The 24,822-nt window shown below is 40.1% G+C and overlaps 5 non-coding genes across 5 annotated transcripts; 2 read left to right on the forward strand and 3 right to left on the reverse strand.

Moving 5' to 3' along the window:
• Positions 1 to 9,672: 9,672 nt before the first annotated feature.
• Positions 9,673 to 9,744, reverse strand: trnah-gug (transfer RNA histidin (anticodon GUG)). Its single transcript has one exon. It is a non-coding gene; the product is annotated as a tRNA-His (tRNA).
• Positions 9,745 to 10,157: 413 nt separating this feature from the next.
• On the forward strand, positions 10,158 to 10,229 carry trnah-gug (transfer RNA histidin (anticodon GUG)). The gene has a single exon. It is a non-coding gene; the product is annotated as a tRNA-His (tRNA).
• Positions 10,230 to 18,660: 8,431 nt separating this feature from the next.
• trnah-gug (transfer RNA histidin (anticodon GUG)) lies at positions 18,661 to 18,732 on the reverse strand. Its single transcript has one exon. It is a non-coding gene; the product is annotated as a tRNA-His (tRNA).
• Positions 18,733 to 19,153: 421 nt separating this feature from the next.
• On the forward strand, positions 19,154 to 19,225 carry trnah-gug (transfer RNA histidin (anticodon GUG)). Its single transcript has one exon. It is a non-coding gene; the product is annotated as a tRNA-His (tRNA).
• A 3,954-nt stretch (positions 19,226 to 23,179) lies between these two features.
• On the reverse strand, positions 23,180 to 23,251 carry trnah-gug (transfer RNA histidin (anticodon GUG)). Its single transcript has one exon. It is a non-coding gene; the product is annotated as a tRNA-His (tRNA).
• Between the last annotated feature and the right edge of the window lie 1,571 nt (positions 23,252 to 24,822).

The raw sequence follows: 24,822 nt of genomic DNA on the forward strand, positions 1-24,822 counted from the left end.
AAGGTAATGCCATCCAGAGTAAGAATCTGCTTAGATACCATAATTCTAAGATTTTCAGGGCCGAGTACAATAACCTCAGTTTTATCTGAATTAAGAAGCAGAAAGTTAGCGGCCATCCAGGTCTTTATGTCTTTAAGACATTCCTGCAGTTTAACTAATTGGTCTGTGATACCTGGCTTCATGGATAGATAGAGCTGCGTGTCATCTGCATAGCAGTGATAATTTATGCTATGTCTTCTAATGATGCTGCCTAAGGGAAGCATGTATAATGTAAATAGAATTGGTCCTAGCACTGAACCCTGTGGAACACCATAATTGACCTTAGTGTGTGAAGAGGACTCTCCATTTACTTGAACAAATTGGAGTCTATTAGATAGATATGATACAAACCACTGCAGTACAGTACCTGTAATACCTACAGCATGTTCTAATCGCTCTAATAGGATATTATGATCAACAGTATCGAACGCAGCACTGAGGTCTAGCAGGACAAGCACAGAGATGAGTCCACTGTCAGAGGCCATAAGAAGAGCATTTGTAACCTTCACTAAAGCTGTTTCTGTGCTGTGATGAGCTCTGAAACCTGACTGAAACTCTTCAAATAAGCCATTCCTCTGCAGATGATCTGTTAGCTGTTTGACAACTACTCTTTCAAGGATTTTTGATATGAAAGGAAGGTTGGAGATTGGCCTATAATTAGCTAAGACAGCTGGGTCTAGAGATGGCTTTTTAAGTAAGGGTTTAACTACAGCCACCTTGAAGGCCTGTGGTACATAGCCGATTATTAGAGATAGGTTGATCATATTTAAGATCGAAGAATTAATTAATGGCAGGACTTCTTTGAGCAGTTTTGTAGGAATGGGGTCTAAAAGACACGTTGATGGTTTGGAGGAATTAATTATTGAAGTTAACTCAGAAAGATCAATTGGAGAAAAAGAGTCTAACTTAACATCAATGGTACTAAGAGTAGCTGTAGATAATATTACATCTGTGGGATGATTATTGGTAATTTTTTCTCTAATGATAAGAATTTTATTAGTGAAGAAGTTCATGAAGTCATTACTAGTTAATGTTAAAGGGATTGTTGGCTCAGTAGAGCTCTGACTTTTTGTCAGCCTGGCTACAGTGCTGAAGAGAAACCTGGGGTTGTTCTTATTTTCTTCAATCAGTGACGAATAGTAAGATGTTCTGGCTTTGCGGAGGGCTTTCTTATAAATCAGCAAACTATTTCTCCAGGCTAAATGATGATCCTCTAAATTTGTGACACGCCATTTCCTCTCCAGCTTACGAGTTATCTGCTTTAGGCTACGTGTTTGAGAATTATACCACGGAGTCAGGTACTTCGGATTTGAGGCCTTAGTTTTCACAGGAGCTACAGTATCCAGAGTTGTACGTAGTGAGGAGGTAAAATTATTAACAAGATAATCGACCTCTGTTGGAGTAGCGTTCAGATAGCTGCTCTGCTCTATGTTGGTACAGGGCATTGAAGATGATAACAGTGGGTGGATTATATTCTTAAACTTAGTTACAGCACTTTCAGAAAGACATCTACTGTGATAAAGTCAACTCTCCACTGCTGTGTAATCAATTATTGTAAATGTAATCAGGAAATGATCAGACAGCAGAGGGTTTTCAGGAAACACTGTTAAATGTTCAGTTTCTATGCCAAGTCTAAGTCACCACTTAAAGTGTGAAGTTCCCCAAACTGAAATCACAACCACTCTGCCGTGACCCGGATTCGAACCGGGGTTGCTGCGGCCACAACGCACAGTACTAACCACTATACGATCACGGCTGCTCAGAAAATGATCATCTGCAATCTTTATTGTGCCTTTTCCTTTATATCGATCTCAAACTCTGTGTCGACGATGCGCACATTTACGCACGTGGCACAGTAACAGTATCCGCATTAACTCTGGGACCTCGCGTGGTCTGACCGTAAATACATTTTGGTGCTCTTCTGCACATCGTACAGGTCAGCTGTTACACGCAGATTCAAGTGTTTACGGTGAAATAAGAAGAAAAAAAAAAGCAAGATCCAGACTCTAACTGGCAGTGAAAAGCACAACATGTTTGTAGTTCCAATGTTGATACGACCTAAACGTGTCAAACTTAAAATGTACAGTCCTGCTTAGTGGGTTTAAAATGGACTCGTGTGGATTGGAGGTGATTGACTACATGGGCGTTCAGCCTGCAGCTGAGCAGCTGTGATCGTATAGTGGTTAGTACTCTGCGTTGTGGCCGCAGCAACCCCGGTTCGAATCCGGGTCACGGCATTGTGGTGAAGCTTTTAAAGCAAATACAGCAGATAAAGTGGAACAAGAATGAGGGTGAAATGTTGGTTCTCCTGTCTGAAATCTGCGAGAGAGTTGAGAAAAAAACAGATACATGACGTTTGATATAATAATAAAACAGGTTAATTTAAGAAGTCAACTTGTAACCGGTGATCAGTGGGTAACAAAAAGGAACCGTGCACTATTTAGCTTATTTTGTAATTTCTGCAACGGCTTACTGAGTTAGGGGAAAAACAGCACAAGAGTTCAGAAATTAACGATAAAAAAACTGCTTCCATAAAGTCGAAGGCATAAAGGCTTTGACTTCTTGATATGATTCATCAACGCTGGATCAATGACATTTTTACTCATGTGTTCCTACACAAAAGGTTGCACTACAAACCAAACATTTTCTTATTTATTGTAATGAACCGCTGATCTGTACCATAAGTCATCCTTGCGGGGGTTGTCGGAACTGTATGCGCAGTCGCACTAAGGACAGATGTGCTCAGAGGCATGCCCCGTAACGTGTATGAGCGGTCTGTCGTGCGGCAGGAATAAGTTGTACAAATTCCATGTAAGTTACGATAATACTTTGATAAGTATGATAAGTGTGTTTCTAATGTAAGGTATGTTGCTGCGTTTGTATTGTGAGCCATCTGAAAACCTTTTTGTTCTGTACTTACGTTACTTACATCCATGTGCTATTTTTTAGCTTAGACATGTGTGTCATGCAAGCTAGCAGCACCCCATGAGAAACGGGCCGAAGTGTTTAAGTGTTCACCGGAGTTTGCACCCTTGGCAAGCGGACTGAGGTATGTGATGAGAGGTGATCTGTTGTTATATTTTATTTAACCGAACTGTGTAACCCCTTGATACTGTTTGAAGTAACCCCTGTTTGTTTTATTTAATCTGTGACTGTATATCTCAGAATTACTTGTTTGAACTTACCTGAATTAACTTAAGCTCATTGTTGTTATTGCTCATTGTTATACTTCAAAAGGACTGTACGGGTATCAATTTTTTCTTATTTTATAGTTTTCACGGTGCTCAATGTCCAGAGAATGAGCCGTATGTGGTGAGGAAATAAATGGCTGCACCCGTTAGAGACTCTTCTGTCGTTCTTGATGCCAAGGGCTGCTACATATATTATACTAACATTTTTATTTGAATTAATACCTATTTGACATTATTGTATTTATTTTATTTGAGAAAATGTGGCATAACTTGATACAAATAGTTGTTTTTTATCTTCATTTTGAATTTTTAAAAACACTTAACCCTTTTATTTTTTTTGGCTGTGTTATGTCTTTGTTGGAAATCTTCTGTTTAATCACATTTGTTTAAATTCAGTGTCTTTTACTGTGACATGTCATCCATACTCTGATGGATTTTGCCCACTTTCAACAACTTTGTGAATAAAAATGTACACACACAAAGTCTGGTCAAAGTGTTCGTCCTTAACACGGTGCTGATCTCAGCTACCAGAAAGTCTTATCTGAAGCTGCTGTTTCATTATTAAATCTCAGGATCACCCTGTGTTTTTCACCAAGCTGGCAATGTTTCATATTAAATGCTTGTGATGCTCCTGCAGTATAACCAGGGGTGCACATAAGTGGTCCGCAGGTGCGTATTCGCTGTCAAAATAAAAGACGCGCACTAGATAAGAAGTTTGCTTACATAAGATTTTCTGGAGGTGGACAGACATTTGTTTAGAACTCTTAAAGATGTCGAAGAAGCAAGCTCCTTTAAGCAATTAGTTTGGTGTTCCTCCACCTCCAAAGAAATGTCAGAAGGAGTCCGAACCGCAAAAGAAGCGCGTATTCTCGGAAAAGTAGTTGCAGCAGGTTAGCTGGCTTCAAACAAATGATAAACGCGCAGAGATGTGGTGCAGAATATGCCGTGAAAATCCCACTCTAGCGGACAAAAACAGTCCCTTTTATATGTACGCAACGCAGGGGCGGATCTAGAAGGGTGGCATGGGGTGGCAAGTGCCACCCCAGTCTTGCATATGACAGTGTTGTTTATTAAAATAAGATAGCATTAACAGTTTGAGCGTAGTTACAGTCAACAGTGAATATAAATGCTAAAACTGAATATATTGCAGAGTGTCCCGCCCCTCAACCGTTAACAAATGGTTCAGCCCATAGCAGGAACGGCTTTTTTCTTGTTTTCAGTAGCAAGCCATGCTTATGATTGTGCCAGAGCACATTTTGAACAACACAGGTGGTCGGTTGTTACACTCTGGAAATGGAAGGAAGGTGAGTGTTATTAACCCTCCGTGGTCCACGGACACGCTGCACCTCTAAATCACATGACTAATTTAAGCTGACATAGCAACAAGCTGCAGCCACGCTGAGTCTCTATCTCAGCCCACACTGAAAGTTCAGACTTCAAAGTTTTTAAATTTTAATTACAGGCCAGTAAATCCAGAGTTATGATAATATATATAAGCCACGCTTTTTTCTAAATACTGTCGTCACGTTTTTGTGTGTGTGGGTTTTAAGCGTTTTCTAAGGACAGCGCGAAAACAGTAAAGAAAGGAAAAAAAGGCACCTCTTTCCTATTGGTGGAAAAATGTACCATGTCGACCAATTTAAAAAAAAAAGTCAACACGTAGGATTTGGTTGTTTAGGAAGAGGGGAGAGTTTTGGGAGTGACGGTAACAGCAGCGAGACAGAGCGAGCGAGTGAGAGAGAGAGAGAGAGAGTTTTTAGATGTGGGAGATTTGTGACGTTTAGTGCGGAGTGTATACTTAGTGTGTTGTGCTGTCTTGTGTAGCTGTTCTGTTGTGTAGTCGTTGTTTTGTTTTGCGTGTCAGTGAGGGCACTAATGAATGTCACTAAGGCACATTTGCAATGTAAACACTGTCACTAAGTAGAAAACCAGCGGAGTGATACACCTCCTGTTGTCAGGCCTGCAGGTTTATCCCTGTGCTGTTCTCCTCTGTCTTTTGGTGGACAAACTTATTTTTTACTGGCACACATCATTTGTGGGGCATCTTATTGCGACACCTGATTGTTCTCTCATTTTAGTTAGTAATATTTTTAAATGGTTGTACAAAATGAAAAAACGGCAGGTGTATTGGCTGCATTTTTAGACAAATAGTTGTATATGTTTACAAAATGTACAATTTATATTTGCTCAACATGTCTGTGGGTTTTTTACAGTAAAAAATACTACTAGGATTTTAAGTTCTTTGTGTGATTTCAGATCAGTAACACTAATGCAGTATGTCAGTGAAAAAAAACAACTAAATTCAGTGAGAAGAAAAGGATGATACCAAACAAGGCAAGGAGAAAAAAATAAAAAGAAACAATTTGAGGATGAAATGCAAACGTAAACTCAAAAGGAATCAAAAATGGGCAGTTGTATTTCAGACCTCAGTGGGTTTATCCAACAAATCATGAAAAATTAGGTTTAAATTTTTGTTCATGACAGTGTAGATTTCTGACATTTTGTGTAATTTAAGCTGTAACAATGTGATTGTTTTCTAACAAAAAACACTGAAACTTAAGTTAGACTTGTGTTTGTAAATGAACCACCCCATGTTGTGTAGTTCTCTGGAGTTTATACTTATTGGGCTACATATTTATTTATTATACAGGCTATACAGTACATAACATCAAAACTCACATGTTTTATGTAACTAAAGTGTGTAATTATGTGGACTACAGACAATAATTAAGTTATAGACTATATTTATATGAAAAACATGTATACTTACTGCATTTGAATCATTTTAACCATATGTAATCACCTGCATATGTGTTTGGGGGAAAAAAAGGCTTTGAATTTGCCACCCCATTTGATTTCTTTGCCACCCTAAGAAAATTTCTCTAGATCCGCCCCTGCGCGAACGTGCGTTGCAACTTCTTATCTGGTGCGCGTCTTTTATTTTGACAGCGAGTGCGCACCTGCGGACCACTTATGTGCACCCCTGAGTATAACAACATATTTACTGGAACACTTTTTTTTAGATTTCTGTAAATCTTGTGAATGTGATAACTCAAGAAAGAAACAACTAGGATTTTCCTCAACCTCGAGGTAAAAGTCAGAGGCCAAGTTTTCTGAAAATGTTCTCACGCGATAACTCGAGAATGAGGCAAAGTATACCTTTTAAACGGATACCTTCATCAGTGGTTTCCTCAGTTTCTGAACGCTTGATCAAAGAACAGGCGATGCCGCATGGCGGTAGAAGTATGAGCATAAAGTTTTTAAAAGAAAATAGAGATTTCATTTTGAATATCTGTTCTGCTGTCATCAGAATAATGATCATTGTTTCAATCCATATTCAATTGCACATATGTTTCATAAGCAGTTGGAGCAGGTGGACAATCAGTCAATCAGTGCAGCCTAAAGGCAGCAACTGCCAAATAATTCAGCAAAGCAAACACATGATCACATCTTACCACAAGAGGTCGGTAAAGGCATAAAAAGGTACAGTCTAATTAGTTCCCATAACTTAAAAAATGTTTGGAAACTCGTTGCCTCAAAAAAACAGTACTGAGTACTCACTCTACATCCCGACTCAGTACTCAGGACGTAGAGTGAGAAGAGAACAAAAGACAAAAAATGAAAACACACACAAACAACTAGTCAATTCAATTCAATTTTATTTATATAGCGCCAAATCACAACAAATGTCGCCTCAAGGCGCTTTATATTGTACAATAGATCGCACAATAATAAATACAGAGAAAAACCCAACAATCATATGACCCCCTATGAGCAAGCACTTTGGCAACAGTGGGAAGGAAAAACTCCCTTTTAACAGGAAGAAACCTCCAGCAGAACCAGGCTCAGGGAGGGGCGGCCATCTGCTGCGACCGGTTGGGGTGAAAGAAGGAAAACAGGATAAAGACATGCTGTGGAAGAGAGACAGAGGTTAATAACAGATATGATTCGATGCAGAGAGGTCTATTAACACATAGTGAGTGAGAAAGGTGATTGGAAAGGAAAAACTCAATGCATCATGGGAATCCCTGGCAGCCTACGTCTATTGCAGCATAACTAAGGGAGGATTCAGGGTCACCTGGTCCAGCCCTAACTATATGCTTTAGCAAAAAGGAAAGTTTTAAGCCTAATCTTGAAAGTAGAGATAGTGTCTGTCTCCCGAATCCAAACTGGAAGCTGGTTCCACAGAAGAGGGGCCTGAAAACTGAAGGCTCTGCCTCCCATTCTACTTTTAAATACTCTAGGAACAACAAGTAAGCCTGCAGTGCGAGAGCGAAGTGCTCTAATAGGGTGATATGGTACTACAAGGTCATTAAGATAAGATGGGGCCTGGTTATTTAAGACCTTGTATGTGAGGAGCAGAATTTTGAATTCAATTCTGGATTTAACAGGAAGCCAGTGAAGGGAAGCCAATACAGGAGAAATATGCTCTCTCTTTCTAGTCCCTGTTAGTACTCTTGCTGCAGCATTTTGGATTAGCTGAAGACTTTTCAGCGAGTTTTAGGACATCCTGATAATAAAGAATTACAGTAGTCCAGCCTGGAAGTAATAAATGCATGAACTAGTTTTTCAGCGTCACTCTGAGACAGGATATTTCTAATTTTAGAGATGTTGCGCAAATGGAAGAAAGCGGTCTTACATATTTGTTTAATATGTGCATTGAAGGACATGTCCTGGTCAAAAATGACTCCAAGGTTCCTCACAGCATTACTGGAGGCCAAGGTAATGCCATCCAGAGTAAGAATCTGCTTAGATACCATAATTCTAAGATTTTCAGGGCCGAGTACAATAACCTCAGTTTTATCTGAATTAAGAAGCAGAAAGTTAGCGGCCATCCAGGTCTTTATGTCTTTAAGACATTCCTGCAGTTTAACTAATTGGTGTGTGTTACCTGGCTTCATGGATAGATAGAGCTGCGTATCATCTGCATAGCAGTGATAATTTATGCTATGTCTTCTAATGATGCTGCCTAGGGGAAGCATGTATAATGTAAATAGAATTGGTCCTAGCACTGAACCCTGTGGAACACCATAATAGACCTTAGTGTGTGAAGAGGACTCTCCATTTACTTGAACAAATTGGAGTCTATTAGATAGATATGATACAAACCACTGCAGTACAGTACCTGTAATACCTACAGCATGTTCTAATCGCTCTAATAGGATATTATGATCAACAGTATCGAACGCAGCACTGAGGTCTAGCAGGACAAGCACAGAGAGGAGTCCACTGTCAGAGGCCATAAGAAGATCATTTGTAACCTTCACTAAAGCTGTTTCTGTGCTGTGATGAGCTCTGAAACCTGACTGAAACTCTTCAAATAAGCCATTCCTCTGCAGATGATCTGTTAGCTGTTTGACAACTACTCTTTCAAGGATTTTTGATATGAAAGGAAGGTTGGAGATTGGCCTATAATTAGCTAAGACAGCTGGGTCTAGAGATGGCTTTTTAAGTAAGGGTTTAACTACAGCCACCTTGAAGGCCTGTGGTACATAGCCGATTATTAGAGATAGGTTGATCATATTTAAGATCGAAGAATTAATTAATGGCAGGACTTCTTTGAGCAGTTTTGTAGGAATGGGGTCTAAAAGACACGTTGATGGTTTGGAGGAATTAATTATTGAAGTTAACTCAGAAAGATCAATTGGAGAAAAAGAGTCTAACTTAACATCAATGGTACTAAGAGTAGCTGTAGATAATATTACATCTGTGGGATGATTATTGGTAATTTTTTCTCTAATGATAAGAATTTTATTAGTGAAGGAGTTCATGAAGTCATTACTAGTTAATGTTAAAGGGATTGTTGGCTCAGTAGAGCTCTGACTTTTTGTCAGCCTGGCTACAGTGCTGAAGAGAAACCTGGGGTTGTTCTTATTTTCTTCAATCAGTGACGAATAGTAAGATGTTCTGGCTTTGCGGAGGGCTTTCTTATAAATCAGCAAACTATTTCTCCAGGCTAAATGATGATCCTCTAAATTTGTGACACGCCATTTCCTCTCCAGCTTACGAGTTATCTGCTTTAGGCTACGTGTTTGAGAATTATACCACGGAGTCAGGTACTTCGGATTTGAGGCCTTAGTTTTCACAGGAGCTACAGTATCCAGAGTTGTACGTAGTGAGGAGGTAAAATTATTAACAAGATAATCGACCTCTGTTGGAGTAGCGTTCAGATAGCTGCTCTGCTCTATGTTGGTACAGGGCATTGAAGATGATAACAGTGGGTGGATTATATTCTTAAACTTAGTTACAGCACTTTCAGAAAGACATCTACTGTGATAAAGTCAACTCTCCACTGCTGTGTAATCAATTATTGTAAATGTAATCAGGAAATGATCAGACAGCAGAGGCTTTTCAGGAAACACTGTTAAATGTTCAGTTTCTATGCCAAGTCTAAGTCACCACTTAAAGTGTGAAGTTCCCCAAACTGAAATCACAACCACTCTGCCGTGACCCGGATTCGAACCGGGGTTGCTGCGGCCACAACGCAGAGTACTAACCACTATACGATCACGGCTGCTCAGAAAATGATCATCTGCAATCTTTATTGTGTTTTTTTCCTTCATATCGATCTCAAACTCTGTGTCGACGATGCGCACATTTACGCACGTGGCACAGTAACAGTATCCGCATTAACTCTGGGACCTCGCGTGGTCTGACCGTAAATACATTTTGGTGCTCTTCTGCACATCGTACAGGTCAGCTGTTACACGCAGATTCAAGTTTTTACGGTGAAATAAGAAGAAAAAAAAAAAAACCAAGATCCAGACTCTAACTGGCAGTGAAAAGCACAACATGTTTGTAGTTCCAATGTTGATACGACCTAAACGTGTCAAACTTAAAATGTACAGTCCTGCTTAGTGGGTTTAAAATGGACTCGTGTGGATTGGAGGTGATTGACTACATGGACGTTCAGCCTGCAGCTGAGCAGCCGTGATCGTATAGTGGTTAGTACTCTGCGTTGTGGCCGCAGCAACCCCGGTTCGAATCCGGGTCACGGCATTGTGGTGAAGCTTTTAAAGCAAATACAGCAGATAGAGTGGAACAAGAATGAGGGTGAAATGTTGGTTCTCCTGTCTGAAATCTGCGAGAGAGATGAGACAAAAACAGATACATGACGTTTGATATAATAATAAAACAGGTTAATTTAAGAAGTCAACTTGTAACCGGTGATCAGTGGGTAACAAAAAGGAACCGCACGCTGTGCACTATTTAGCTTATTTTGTTATTTCTGCAACGGCTTACTGAGTTAGGGAAAAACAGCACAAGAGTTCAGAAATTAACGATAAAAAAACTGCTTCCATAAAGTCGAAGGCATAAAGGCTTTGACTTCTTGATATGATTCATCAACGCTGGATCAATGACATTTTTACTCATGTGTTCCTACACAAAAGGTGGCACTACAAACCAAACATTGTCTTATATATTATACTAACATTTTTATTTGAATTAATACCTATTTGACTTTATTATATTTATTTTATTTGAGAAAATGTGGCATAACTTGATACAAATAGTTGTTTTTTATCTTAATTTTGAATTTTTAAAAATACTTTAACCCTTTTATTTTTTTTGGCTGTGTTATGTCTTTGTTGGAAATCTTCTATTTAATCACATTTGTTTAAATTCAGTGTCTTTTACTGTGACATGTCATCCATACTCTGATGGATTTTGCCCACTTTCAACAACTTTGTGAATAAAAATGTACACACACAAAGTCTGGTCAAAGTGTTTGTCCTTAACACGGTGCTGATCTCAGCTACCAGAAAGTCTTATCTGAAGCTGCTGTTTCATTATTAAATCTCAGGATCACCCTGTGTTTTTCACCAAGCTGGCAATGTTTCATATTAAATGCTTGTGATGCTCCTGCAGTATAACCAGGGGTGCACATAAGTGGTCCGCAGGTGCGTATTCGCTGTCAAAATAAAAGACGCGCACTAGATAAGAAGTTTGCTTACATAAGATTTTCTGGAGGTGGACAGACATTTGTTTAGAACTCTTAAAGATGTCGAAGAAGCAAGCTCCTTTAAGCAATTAGTTTGGTGTTCCTCCACCTCCAAAGAAATGTCAGAAGGAGTCCGAACCGCAAAAGAAGCGCGTATTCTCGGAAAAGTAGTTGCAGCAGGTTAGCTGGCTTCAAACAAATGATAAACGCGCAGAGATGTGGTGCAGAATATGCTGTGAAAATCCCACTCTAGCGGACAAAAACAGTCCCTTTTATATGTACGCAACGCAGGGGCGGATCTAGAAGGGTGGCATGGGGTGGCAAGTGCCATCCTAAAATGATCCCGTGCCACCCCAAGTGCCACCCCAGTCTTGCATATGACAGTGTTGCTTATTAAAATAAGATAGCATTAACAGTTTGAGCGTAGTTACAGTCAACAGTGAATATAAATGCTAAAACTGAATATATTGCAGAGTGTTCCCCCCCTCAACCGTTAACAAATGGTTCAGCCCATAGCAGGAACGGCTTTTTTCTTGTTTTCAGTAGCAAGCGATGCTTATGATTGTGCCAGAGCACATTTTGAACAACACAGGTGGTTGGTTGTTACAGTCTGGAAATGGAAGGAAGGTGAGTGTTATTAACCCTCCGTGGTCCACGGACACGCTGCACCTCTAAATCACATGACTAATTTAAGCTGACATAGCAACAAGCTGCAGCCACGCTGAGTCTCTATCTCAGCCCACACTGAAAGTTCAGACTTCAAAGTTTTTAAATTTTAATTACAGGCCAGTAAATCCAGAGTTATGATAATATATATAAGCCACGCTTTTTTCTAAATACTGTCGTCACGTTTTTGTGTGTGTGGGTTGTATAGGAATTTCTTTCACTTATGTATTAATCACATTATTTTATTGTAATGCCTTGGTGCCACTGGATTTTAACATGTCTGACACCCATACTGTAAGACAAATGGTGGGGGTCTAGTTAGGAAGTTGGGGGAGGCAGACCACTTCACAGGAAGAGTCTTTTGTCTCTGCAAGGACTCTGGGAAGGTGTGAAACAGCTGTGTACTGCCTTTTGTTCATGGAGAAAGTATTTAACTGAGAGACACACTACTCTCAGTGAGACTCTGCTGTCCCTGCCCCGCAGACATGCAGGCCCTCCACAAGCTTGTTTGTATGTCTTTGTGTGTTTGAATTAAAGAATGTTAGCTACCGCTCACCGCTCGTCTGCAGGCTTTATTTAAGTGGAAAAACTTCCACAACAGAATGGCGCTGTGAGCAGGGTGGTCCGTGTGGTCGCTGAACAACGGTTCCGGGGATGGGCTGATCACCCCTGAGGGAAAAGGTACCTTTGTCCTACCAGCTGTTGAAGCAAAGGAAATGGAGGAGTCACGGAGCCGCGTGTTTCAGCCACCACCGAGACCATCAACTTTGAGGGGACTCCTGCAGATGGGTGAGTTGTAGCTAACTTTGTATACAGTCATGAGGAGTTTTTTGTCTGGCCGAGGGGGGGAACGCTGGCCGCCCCCGGAGTTCGAGCCTCCGGGAGGAAAATCCTGGTGGTTTGAGGCCCCAGGCTTGTGTTGGGTACGGTCCATCACAAGGACATTGGCTCGAGCGCGCTGTTGGGGAGAAGCCGGCCCAGACCTGTGTTCGGTCCAAGTACGTCACAGGGACAGCGGTTCGGGTACACTGTCGGAGTCCATTTCTGCATACTATAGTGCACGGAGTGGCGGTGTTCGTTCCTTGGTCCGTAGAAGGCAAGGGCCTCACGGGGGACGCCTCGTGTAGTAAAATGGGATCTAGATCCAGTAGAGCGGCAGGCCTTCCACCAGGCGGCCAGGGACAAAACTCAATGCGTGACTGTATGGTAAGAACTGAGTAAATGTGTGGTGTGTAAGATTGTAGAGAATGGTTGTGTGGGAAAAGATTGTGTGTGTAAAAAGAGTGAAAATGGGGTTTAAAAAAAAAAAATGTTGAAAATGGGGAACAAAAACAAGGAAAACAAGAAAAAAAAAAAGAGAGGAGTGTAGAAATGTGTGCAAAAGTTGTTTCCAACTAGCGGGAGAGGGTGGTACTGCAGACCACCAGCTCCCCTAGGGTGAACACACAAAAATTTCTTTTTTTTAGCAGAGTTGTTGACGAAAATAAGCAATAAAAATAGGAAGAGGGTTTGGTGATTTTCAATGTAGAACAACTACAATCTTTCTGGGTTTTTAAGAAAGGGGAGTTCAGAACCAGAGGGGGGAGACGTGTTGTTTTAAGCAATGAGAAGAATGATCAAAATGTCTCAGTGTGTCACTTGCAGGTGAAGAGCAGACCCGGATCAATTTTCCACGTTCAGCAGTCAGAAGAAATTATAGGTTAACATCATTAGAAACACTCAAGCCAAATTCTGGCTGAATTGTTTTACAGCTTAACTTCCATGTGTTTGTCACCCTGAGAACACAAGCTCCAAGAATCTCTCCCTGAAGACAAGAAATGCAGTTCCAGAACAACGAGATGGATCTCAAGAACTCACAGCAGCACCCTGAGCAGTGAAGAAAAGGTCCAGCAGCAGCAGCTGTGCAAGACAGTGACAGCAAGGAGAAAAATGGCATCATCATGACTGGATGGATGGATGCGCATTTCCAACGAGCTGCAACTTCACTGTGTGTGAATGGACCTTTGAAAAGACTGTCTGAGTTGGACATTTGCCACCCTTGGAGCAAAATGGCAAGATGAGACAGTGGAGAACACAGGACAAAGCTGAAAGACAACTGACTCACTGGACTGCTGCAAAGGGGGAGAGATGAGATGAGACCACAGTGGAAGGAGCAGGGGAGAACATGGCTGTTTTAGTGTGGGAACTGAAATTTGGGTTTAGGAAACTGGGAAGAAAAAACGACTGCCTTGCGTGGAGAATTGAAAAGTGTCTGGAGCACCGCAAAGAGAGAGGTACACAAAAATTACACAAACAGAAAATGCATTAATCCTACTAACACAAACACACATGCGATGAAGCTCATGAAGACCAAATAGCATTTTAAGCATGCATTGCTGTCACCATCATCTTGTCCGGTTCACTTAGTGGGTTAAGAAGTGATACATAGACTAGTGAACTAGTATTATTTTGGGGAAGGATGATTGAATCATTGCAGGGGTGAACAGAATGCTGCAGGGGGTCAGATGAGTGGGGACTAGTAGATTATTGAGTTTCTGGTTTCTGATGTGTGGGGGAGGTCTTATCATAACACACATCTGGTTACATGGGGGAAACAAAACTCATTATCTAATAGAATATTGTTGTGTGAGGTGTGTGACTGGTGAATGAAAGTTTTGGGGATTTTGCATTTTATTTTGGTACCACTTTGAAACTGCCAATTAGTTTTGTTTTGATCTATAATTCAAGAGAGTATGCTTAGACAACTTCTAAAACAAGGCCTTCATATTTTTTGATTTTTAACAGTGCACTGAGATTTTGTTTGGCAATTTTCTCTTTTCAAGCAGGCCTGCAAGATCGGGATCGAAAGCGCTACACAACATGTTGAACAATCGCAAGTGAGTTTCTCCAAAAAATTTAAATGGGCTCGGGAGAAAGCCACTTATTTGGGACAATCAGAAAACAAGTCCCTGCCAAAAAGGATTCAGCGATGTAATCCAGTCTAAATTATTTTTCTTTTTTTGAAATGACGTCATTGCTGGCAGTAGAAACTTATTGCGTCACGAGAGGTTCTACTGTCAGCAAATAAAAAATGGGGACTGACTGGACTGACAAAAGCTTTGACTGACTTGACACCAGAATGCAAGATTGCACCTCCACCTTGACCTGACAAAAGGGTGGATGTATGTATGTATGTTTCTTTTTACAGGAGCAGAAAGATGACAGCAACAGGTTGCGTGACCTTTGGGGCATGCAGACTTAACCTTTAATCGCCACTTTCTGTGTCTTTGAATTTACCAGCGGTGTGTTTTCATGACCTTGTATTGTTTACAGTGCAGAGGTCACTGTGAGAAAGTGTGCATACAGATGCGCTGCGCTAACATCACTTTTTCACAGCAGAGGGCTAATCATATGATCCAATCACATGATTTACAGCAGGACACACCGCTGGCTAATGTTTTACCTTTTCTTAAGACAGGGCCTGGAGTGAAACTACTCCAGGGGGAATCCCTGGGAATTTTTAAGAGACAATGCACAACTTCATTGTGCATGTCTAATTGTGCTAAGCTGACATAGGGCAAAAGAGGGTTTTCCGTGGAAGCTTTCATTTTTAAATTACAGAGACCGTGACATGAGGGATATGGAAGGATTGACGCAGATACAGACCACGACCGGGAGAGAACGCTTCAACAGGACCAGTGAGAAGCAGGGATCATCTGCAGGACAGCAGACAAACGACAGTGGGCTACACCACTGGGCTTCCAAAGGATTGTCACGAGGAGATTTTAAACAGCAAAATCTTAAATAAAATGAAAGAGTTTTCTACGTTGACGTTGAGGAAGACAACTAAGGTGTACGACGTGCTCTGCCTTAAATCTACAGCCGCGTTGGAATGGAAATCGAGGGATGGAGAGAGCGTGCCAAGCTCCAAAGGTGACAGCACAGAGGGAGATCAGCGTTGGAATTACAACTCTGTAAATTGCACAGACACCAGGAGCCATGATCGGGAACTGAGAATGACCATCTAATGCTTTTTCACTTTGCCATGCAAAGTACTTTGACACTCTGGAAAAGACCTTTCCTCTGTATCATTGTTGTTGCCATTAGCATGTGAAAGCTTAGATTGGGGGGAAGTTTAAAGATGAACAAAGGGTGGTGGGAGACCAGTGAAGTTAGGATACACAGTGTGAAACTCCTTTAAGTGTAAAATAATGTTGATGTGATATACAGAATGTCGGGAAAGAAATTCTGGTTTTTAATGTGATTCTTGATTTGAGAATCAAAGGGTGGGATTGTATAGGAATTTCTTTCACTTATGTATTAATCACATTATTTTATTGTAATGCCTTGGTGCCACTGGATTTTAACATGTCTGACACCCATACTGTAAGACAAATGGTGGGGGTCTAGTTAGGAAGTTGGGGGAGGCAGACCACTTCACAGGAAGATTCTTTTGTCTCTGCAAGGACTCTGGGAAGGTGTGAAACAGCTGTGTACTGCCTTTTGTTCATGGAGAAAGTATTTAACTGAGAGACACACTACTCTCAGTGAGACTCTGCTGTCCCTGCCCCGCAGACATGCAGGCCCTCCACAAGCTTGTTTGTATGTCTTTGTGTGTTTGAATTAAAGAATGTTAGCTACCGCTCACCGCTCGTCTGCAGGCTTTATTTAAGTGGAAAAACTTCCACAACAGGGTTTTAAGCATTTTCTAAGGACAGCGCGAAAACAGTAAAGAAAGGAAAAAAAGCCACCTCTTTCCTATTGGTGGAAAAATGTACCATGTCGACCAATTTAAAAAAAAAAGTCAACACGTAGGATTTGGTTGTTTAGGAAGAGGGGAGAGTTTTGGGAGTGACGGTAACAGCAGCGAGACAGAGCGAGCGAGTGAGAGAGAGAGAGAGAGAGAGTTTTTAGATGTGGGAGATTTGTGACATTTAGTGCGGAGTGTATACTTAGTGTGTTGTGCTGTCTTGTGTAGCTGTTCTGTTGTGTAGTCGTTGTTTTGTTTTGTGTGTCAGTGAGGGCACTAATGAATGTCACTAAGGCACATTTGCAATGTAAACACTGTCACTAAGTAGAAAACCAGCGGAGTGATACACCTCCTGTTGTCAGGCCTGCAGGTTTATCCCTGTGCTGTTCTCCTCTGTCTTTTGGTGGACAAACTTATTTTTTACTGGCACACATCATTTGTGGGGCATCTTATTGCGACACCTGATTGTTCTCTCATTTTAGTTAGTAATATTTTTAAATGGTTGTACAAAATGAAAAAACGGCAGGTGTATTGGTTGCATTTTTAGACAAATAGTTGTATATGTTTACAAAATGTACAATTTATATTTGCTCAACATGTCTGTGGGTTTTTTACAGTAAAAAATACTACTAGGATTTTAAGTTCTTTGTGTGATTTCAGATCAGTAACACTAATGCAGTATGTCAGTGAAAAAAAACAACTAAATTCAGTGAGAAGAAAAGGATGATACCAAACAAGGCAAGGAGAAAAAAATAAAAAGAAACAATTTGAGGATGAAATGCAAACGTAGACTCAAAAGGAATCAAAAATGGGCAGTTGTATTTCAGACCTCAGTGGGTTTATCCAACAAATCATGAAAAATTAGGTTTAAATTTTTGTTCATGACAGTGTAGATTTCTGACATTTTGTGTAATTTAAGCTGTAACAATGTGATTGTTTTCTAACAAAAAACACTGTGAAACTTAAGTTAGACTTGTGTTTGTAAATGAACCACCCCATGTTGTGTAGTTCTCTGGAGTTTATACTTATTGGGCTACATATTTATTTATTATACAGGCTATACAGTACATAACATCAAAACTCACATGTTTTATGTAACTAAAGTGTGTAATTATGTGGACTACAGACAATAATTAAGTTATAGACTATATTTATATGAAAAACATGTATACTTACTGCATTTGAATCATTTTAACCATATGTAATCACCTGTATATGTGTTTGGGGGAAAAAAAGGCTTTGAATTTGCCACCCCATTTGATTTCTTTGCCACCCTAAGAAAATTTCTCTAGATCCGCCCCTGCGCGAACGTGCGTTGCAACTTCTTATCTGGTGCGCGTCTTTTATTTTGACAGCGAGTGCGCACCTGCGGACCACTTATGTGCACCCCTGAGTATAACAACATATTTACTGGAACACTTTTTTTTAGATTTCTGTAAATCTTGTGAATGTGATAACTCAAGAAAGAAACAACTAGGATTTTCCTCAACCTCGAGGTAAAAGTCAGAGGCCAAGTTTTCTGAAAATGTTCTCACGCGATAACTCGAGAATGAGGCAAAGTATACCTTTTAAACGGATACCTTCATCAGTGGTTTCCTCAGTTTCTGAACGCTTGATCAAAGAACAGGCGATGCCGCATGGCGGTAGAAGTATGAGCATAAAGTTTTTAAAAGAAAATAGAGATTTCATTTTGAATATCTGTTCTGCTGTCATCAGAATAATGATCATTGTTTCAATCATTATTCAACTGCACATATGTTTCATAAGCAGTTGGAGCAGGTGGACAATCAGTCAATCAGTGCAGCCTAAAGGCAGCAACTGCCAAATAATTCAGCAAAGCAAACACATGATCACATCTTACCACAAGAGGTCGGCAAAGGCATAAAAAGGCACAGTCTAATTAGTTCCCATAACTTAAAAAATGTTTGGAAACTCGTTGCCTCAAAAAACAGTACTGAGTACTCACTCTACATCCCGACTCAGTACTCAGGACGTAGAGTGAGAAGAGAACAAAAGACAAAAATGAAAACACACACAAACAACTAGTCACCACTTAAAGTGTGAAGCTCCCCAAAGTGAAATCACAACCACTCTGCCGTGACCCGGATTCGAACCGGGGTTGCTGCGGCCACAACGCAGAGTACTAACCACTATACGATCACGGCTGCTCAGAAAATGATCATCTGCAATCTTTATTGTGCCTTTTCCTTTATATCGATCTCAAACTCTGTGTCTACGATGCGCACATTTACGCACGTGGCACAGTAACAGTATCCGCATTAACTCTGGGACCTCGCGTGGTCTGACCGTAAATACATTTTGGTGCTCTTCTGCACATCGTACAGGTCAGCTGTTACACGCAGATTCAAGTGTTTACGGTGAAATAAGAAGAAAAAAAGAAAAAAAAAAAAAAGCAAGATCCAGACTCTAACTGGCAGTGAAAAGCACAACATGTTTGTAGTTCCAATGTTGATACGACCTAAACGTGTCAAACTTAAAATGTACAGTCCTGCTTAGTGGGTTTAAAATGGACTCGTGTGGATTGGAGGTGATTGACTACATGGACGTTCAGCCTGCAGCTGAGCAGCCGTGATCGTATAGTGGTTAGTACTCTGCGTTGTGGCCGCAGCAACCCCGGTTCGAATCCGGGTCACGGCATTGTGGTGAAGCTTTTAAAGCAAATACAGCAGATAAAGTGGAACAAGAATGAGGGTGAAATGTTGGTTCTCCTGTCTGAAATCTGCGAGAGAGATGAGAAAAAAACAGATACATGACGTTTGATATAATAATAAAACAGGTGAATTTAAGAAGTCAACTTGTAACCGGTGATCAGTGGGTAACAAAAAGGAACCGCACGCTGTGCACTATTTAGCTTATTTTGTTATTTCTGCAACGGCTTACTGAGTTAGGGAAAAACAGCACAAGAGTTCAGAAATTAACGATAAAAAAACTGCTTCCATAAAGTCGAAGGCATAAAGGCTTTGACTTCTTGATATGATTCATCAACGCTGGATCAATGACATTTTTACTCATGTGTTCCTACACAAAAGGTTGCACTACAAACCAAACATTGTCTTATATATTATACTAACATTTTTATTTGAATTAATACCTATTTGACTTTATTATATTTATTTTATTTGAGAAAATGTGGCATAACTTGATACAAATAGTTGTTTTTTATCTTAATTTTGAATTTTTAAAAATACTTTAACCCTTTTATTTTTTTTGGCTGTGTTATGTCTTTGTTGGAAATCTTCTGTTTAATCACATTTGTTTAAATTCAGTGTCTTTTACTGTGACATGTCATCCATACTCTGATGGATTTTGCCCACTTTCAACAACTTTGTGAATAAAAATGTACACACACAAAGTCTGGTCAAAGTGTTCGTCATTAACACGGTGCTGATCTCAGCTACCAGAAAGTCTTATCTGAAGCTGCTGTTTCATTATTAAATCTCAGGATCACCCTGTGTTTTTCACCAAGCTGGCAATGTTTCATATTAAATGCTTGTGATGCTCCTGCAGTATAACCAGGGGTGCACATAAGTGGTCCGCAGGTGCGTATTCGCTGTCAAAATAAAAGACGCGCACTAGATAAGAAGTTTGCTTACATAAGATTTTCTGGAGGTGGACAGACATTTGTTTAGAACTCTTAAAGATGTCGAAGAAGCAAGCTCCTTTAAGCAATTAGTTTGGTGTTCCTCCACCTCCAAAGAAATGTCAGAAGGAGTCCGAACCGCAAAAGAAGCGTGTATTCTCGGAAAAGTAGTTGCAGCAGGTTAGCTGGCTTCAAACAAATGATAAACGCGCAGAGATGTGGTGCAGAATATGCCGTGAAAATCCCACTCTAGCGGACAAAAACAGTCCCTTTTATATGTACGCAACGCAGGGGCGGATCTAGAAGGGTGGCATGGGGTGGCAAGTGCCATCCTAAAATGATCCCGTGCCACCCCAAGTGCCACCCCAGTCTTGCATATGACAGTGTTGTTTATTAAAATAAGATAGCATTAACAGTTTGAGCGTAGTTACAGTCAACAGTGAATATAAATGCTAAAACTGAATATATTGCAGAGTGTCCCGCCCCTCAACCGTTAACAAATGGTTCAGCCCATAGCAGGACCGGCTTTTTTCTTGTTTTCAGTAGCAAGCGATGCTTATGATTGTGCCAGAGCACATTTTGAACAACACAGGTGGTTGGTTGTTACAGTCTGGAAATGGAAGGAAGGTGAGTGTTATTAACCCTCCGTGGTCCACGGACACGCTGCACCTCTAAATCACATGACTAATTTAAGCTGACATAGCAACAAGCTGCAGCCACGCTGAGTCTCTATCTCAGCCCACACTGAAAGTTCAGACTTCAAAGTTTTTAAATTTTAATTACAGGCCAGTAAATCCAGAGTTATGATAATATATATAAGCCACGCTTTTTTCTAAATACTGTCGTCACGTTTTTGTGTGTGTGGGTTTTAAGCGTTTTCTAAGGACAGCGCGAAAACAGTAAAGAAAGGAAAAAAAGCCACCTCTTTCCTATTGGTGGAAAAATGTACCATGTCGACCAATTTAAAAAAAAAAGTCAACACGTAGGATATGGTTGTTTAGGAAGAGGGGAGAGTTTTGGGAGTGACGGTAACAGCAGCGAGACAGAGCGAGCGAGTGAGAGAGAGAGAGAGAGAGTTTTTAGATGTGGGAGATTTGTGACGTTTAGTGCGGAGTGTATACTTAGTGTGTTGTGCTGTCTTGTGTAGCTGTTCTGTTGTGTAGTCGTTGTTTTGTTTTGTGTGTCAGTGAGGGCACTAATGAATGTCACTAAGGCACATTTGCAATGTAAACACTGTCACTAAGTAGAAAACCAGCGGAGTGATACACCTCCTGTTGTCAGGCCTGCAGGTTTATCCCTGTGCTGTTCTCCTCTGTCTTTTGGTGGACAAACTTATTTTTTACTGGCACACATCATTTGTGGGGCATCTTATTGCGACACCTGATTGTTCTCTCATTTTAGTTAGTAATATTTTTAAATGGTTGTACAAAATGAAAAAACGGCAGGTGTATTGGCTGCATTTTTAGACAAATAGTTGTATATGTTTACAAAATGTACAATTTATATTTGCTCAACATGTCTGTGGGTTTTTTACAGTAAAAAATACTACTAGGATTTTAAGTTCTTTGTGTGATTTCAGATCAGTAACACTAATGCAGTATGTCAGTGAAAAAAAACAACTAAATTCAGTGAGAAGAAAAGGATGATACCAAACAAGGCAAGGAGAAAAAAATAAAAAGAAACAATTTGAGGATGAAATGCAAACGTAAACTCAAAAGGAATCAAAAATGGGCAGTTGTATTTCAGACCTCAGTGGGTTTATCCAACAAATCATGAAAAATTAGGTTTAAATTTTTGTTCATGACAGTGCAGATTTCTGACATTTTGTGTAATTTAAGCTGTAACAATGTGATTGTTTTCTAACAAAAAACACTGTGAAACTTAAGTTAGACTTGTGTTTGTAAATGAACCACCCCATGTTGTGTAGTTCTCTGGAGTTTATACTTATTGGGCTACATATTTATTTATTATACAGGCTATACAGTACATAACATCAAAACTCACATGTTTTATGTAACTAAAGTGTGTAATTATGTGGACTACAGACAATAATTAAGTTATAGACTATATTTATATGAAAAACATGTATACTTACTGCATTTGAATCATTTTAACCATATGTAATCACCTGCATATGTGTTTGGGGGAAAAAAAGGCTTTGAATTTGCCACCCCATTTGATTTCTTTGCCACCCTAAGAAAATTTCTCTAGATCCGCCCCTGCGCGAACGTGCGTTGCAACTTCTTATCTGGTGCGCGTCTTTTATTTTGACAGCGAGTGCGCACCTGCGGACCACTTATGTGCACCCCTGAGTATAACAACATATTTACTGGAACACTTTTTTAGATTTCTGTAAATCTTGTGAATGTGATAACTCAAGAAAGAAACAACTAGGATTTTCCTCAACCTCGAGGTAAAAGTCAGAGGCCAAGTTTTCTGAAAATGTTCTCACGCGATAACTCGAGAATGAGGCAAAGTATACCTTTTAAACGGATACCTTTATCAGTGGTTTCCTCAGTTTCTGAACGCTTGATCAAAGAACAGGCGATGCCGCATGGCGGTAGAAGTATGAGCATAAAGTTTTTAAAAGAAAATAGAGATTTCATTTTGAATATCTGTTCTGCTGTCATCAGAATAATGATCATTGTTTCAATCATTATTCAATTGCACATATGTTTCATAAGCAGTTGGAGCAGGTGGACAATCAGTCAATCAGTGCAGCCTAAAGGCAGCAACTGCCAAATAATTCAGCAAAGCAAACACATGATCACATCTTACCACAAGAGGTCGGCAAAGGCATAAAAAGGCACAGTCTAATTAGTTCCCATAACTTAAAAAATGTTTGGAAACTCGTTGCCTCAAAAAAACAGTACTGAGTACTCACTCTACATCCCGACTCAGTACTCAGGACGTAGAGTGAGAAGAGAACAAAAGAAAAAAATGAAAACACACACAAACAACTAGTCACCACTTAAAGTGTGAAGCTCCCCAAAGTGAAATCACAACCACTCTGCCGTGACCCGGATTCGAACCAGGGTTGCTGCGGCCACAACGCAGAGTACTAACCACTATACGATCACGGCTGCTCAGAAAATGATCATCTGCAATCTTTATTGTGTTTTTTTCCTTCATATCGATCTCAAACTCTGTGTCTAAGATGCGCACATTTACGCACGTGGCACAGTAACAGTATCCGCATTAACTCTGGGACCTCGCGTGGTCTGACCGTAAATACATTTTGGTGCTCTTCTGCACATCGTACAGGTCAGCTGTTACACGCAGATTCAAGTGTTTACGGTGAAATAAGAAGAAAAAAAGAAAAAAAAAAAGAAGCAAGATCCAGACTGTAACTGGCAGTGAAAAGCACAACATGTTTGTAGTTCCAATGTTGATACGACCTAAACGTGTCAAACTTAACATGTACAGTCCTGCTTAGTGGGTTTAAAATGGACTCGTGTGGATTGAAGGTGATTGACTACATGGACGTTCAGCCTGCAGCTGAGCAGCCGTGATCGTATAGTGGTTAGTACTCTGCGTTGTGGCCGCAGCAACCCCGGTTTGAATCCGGGTCACGGCATTGTGGTGAAGCTTTTAAAGCAAATACAGCAGATAAAGTGGAACAAGAATGAGGGTGAAATGTTGGTTCTCCTGTCTGAAATCTGCGAGAGAGTTGAGAAAAAAACAGATACATGACGTTTGATATAATAATAAAAACAGGTTAATTTAAGAAGTCAACTTGTAACCGGTGATCAGTGGGTAACAAAAAGGAACCGCACGCTGTGCACTATTTAGCTTATTTTGTTATTTCTGCAACGGCTTACTGAGTTAGGGAAAAACAGCAGAAGAGTTCAGAAATTAACGATAAAAAAACTGCTTCCATAAAGTCGAAGGCATAAAGGCTTTGACTTCTTGATATGATTCATCAACGCTGGATCAATGACATTTTTACTCATGTGTTCCTACACAAAAGGTGGCACTACAAACCAAACATTGTCTTATATATTATACTAACATTTTTATTTGAAATAATACCTATTTGACTTTATTGTATTTATTTTATTTGAGAAAATGTGGCATAACTTGATACAAATAGTTGTTTTTTATCTTCATTTTGAATTTTTAAAAATACTTTAACCCTTTTATTTTTTTTAGCTGTGTTATGTCTTTGTTGGAAATCTTCTGTTTAATCACATTTGTTTAAATTCAGTGTCTTTTACTGTGACATGTCATCCATACTCTGATGGATTTTGCCCACTTTCAACAACTTTGTGAATAAAAATGTACACACACAAAGTCTGGTCAAAGTGTTTGTCCTTAACACGGTGCTGATCTCAGCTACCAGAAAGTCTTATCTGAAGCTGCTGTTTCATTATTAAATCTCAGGATCACCCTGTGTTTTTCACCAAGCTGGCAATGTTTCATATTAAATGCTTGTGATGCTCCTGCAGTATAACCAGGGGTGCACATAAGTGGTCCGCAGGTGCGTATTCGCTGTCAAAATAAAAGACGCGCACTAGATAAGAAGTTTGCTTACATAAGATTTTCTGGAGGTGGACAGACATTTGTTTAGAACTCTTAAAGATGTCGAAGAAGCAAGCTCCTTTAAGCAATTAGTTTGGTGTTCCTCCACCTCCAAAGAAATGTCAGAAGGAGT

The sequence above is a fragment of the Pelmatolapia mariae genome, linkage group LG22, assembly GCF_036321145.2.
Source record: "Pelmatolapia mariae isolate MD_Pm_ZW linkage group LG22, Pm_UMD_F_2, whole genome shotgun sequence".
NCBI lineage: Eukaryota > Metazoa > Chordata > Actinopteri > Cichliformes > Cichlidae > Pelmatolapia > Pelmatolapia mariae.